Consider the following 1,378-nt stretch of genomic DNA (forward strand, 5'->3'; position numbering starts at 1 on the left):
GTGAGTAGGTTGACAGACTCTAACGGAGAAACTGCGTTACCTGGAATATAAATGAATATGACTTATGAGATTAATGTAGGTGAAACGTAAAGCAATGCCAACGTGATGAGGAAAGAATAGTTACTAGTCGTTCAGAGGATAGTGAGGAGTTAACAAGGAACTAATGTTCGGGTGTAAAAATATTCAAAGTGGTTAAAAGTATCAATCGCATCGGGATGATAGTGTATAACATGAATAATATTGCTAATGGCTGTGGCACAGGCAAAATTACTTCCTTCATTGCTAATGTCTTTGCATCCAGAGCAGCACGCTGCATTTCTGTCTGTTGAGAAATCCTCAGACATCTAGTCTCCCTAGGTACCTCTACAGTTATTTCTTAACCCCAGCAATACCAATGCCTTTTTCATAAAGCGCATTGCCAAGTGGGAGGAGAGGGGTATTTTATGCTCACCTAAAAAAAACTAAAAAAAAATACAAATTTCGTTAATAGTCGTTGATTTATATTAACAACATAAATTCATTAAAGATAATAAATACTTTTTTTTTCAAAATTTGAGAATATAAAGTAACTGACTAGATTACAATATTTTCAAAATGTGAGCACAAAGTCCCTCTCCCTGCCCCTCGATATTGCACGGGTTAAGATATAAAGTGAAGGACCACGATTTGAGTTTCATATAACAAGTGTCTTGATATTTGTCATAGTTGCCTCTACGTCTACATAGAAATGGTGTTTCACAGGTTCTATTAAAGGCTTCTAGCGGTTGTAGAGGGTACTTGCTAGCTAAGTATTTGTAAGGAACCCATGTCGTTAAATGTACCGTTTAGATATAAAATAAGTTTGAACATCGTATCACTTTTGGACCTCATGTTTCAGGATACCCACACAAAAATTGAGAAGAGGACACCTTCGCAGAACCTGTTGTAATTACGACACCACATATCATTTTTGTCCTTCTATAACTACTGCAGGCAACGGCCTTGCCGCAATGGATACACCAGTTCCCGTCAGATCACCGAAGTTAAGCGCTGTCGGGCGTGGCCGGCACTTGGATGGGTGACCATCTCTGCCGCCGTGCGCTGTTGCCATTTTTCGGGGTGCACTGAGTCTCGTGATGCCAACTGAGGAGCTACTCGACCGAATAGTAGCAGCTCCGGTCAAAGAAAACCATCATAACGACCAGAAGTGCGGTGTGCTGATCACACGCCCCTCCTATCCGCATCATCTGAGGATGACACGGCGGTCGGATGGTCCTGATGGTCACTTGTAGCCTGAAGACTGAGTGCTTTATAATAACTGCAAATAAGTGGTAAGTTCGTTAATAGGAGTGTTTACTGTGGTTCTCCACCGGCGTGCCGCACTATCGACCTTGATAAG

At 41.5% G+C, this 1,378-nt stretch overlaps 1 pseudogene; it reads left to right on the forward strand.

The window, feature by feature from the left end:
* The first annotated feature begins 971 nt into the window (after nt 1-971).
* On the forward strand, nt 972-1,089 carry LOC124796571 (annotated as a pseudogene).
* The last annotated feature ends 289 nt before the right edge of the window (nt 1,090-1,378 follow it).

The sequence above is a fragment of the Schistocerca piceifrons genome, chromosome 4 (assembly GCF_021461385.2).
Source record: "Schistocerca piceifrons isolate TAMUIC-IGC-003096 chromosome 4, iqSchPice1.1, whole genome shotgun sequence".
NCBI lineage: Eukaryota > Metazoa > Arthropoda > Insecta > Orthoptera > Acrididae > Schistocerca > Schistocerca piceifrons.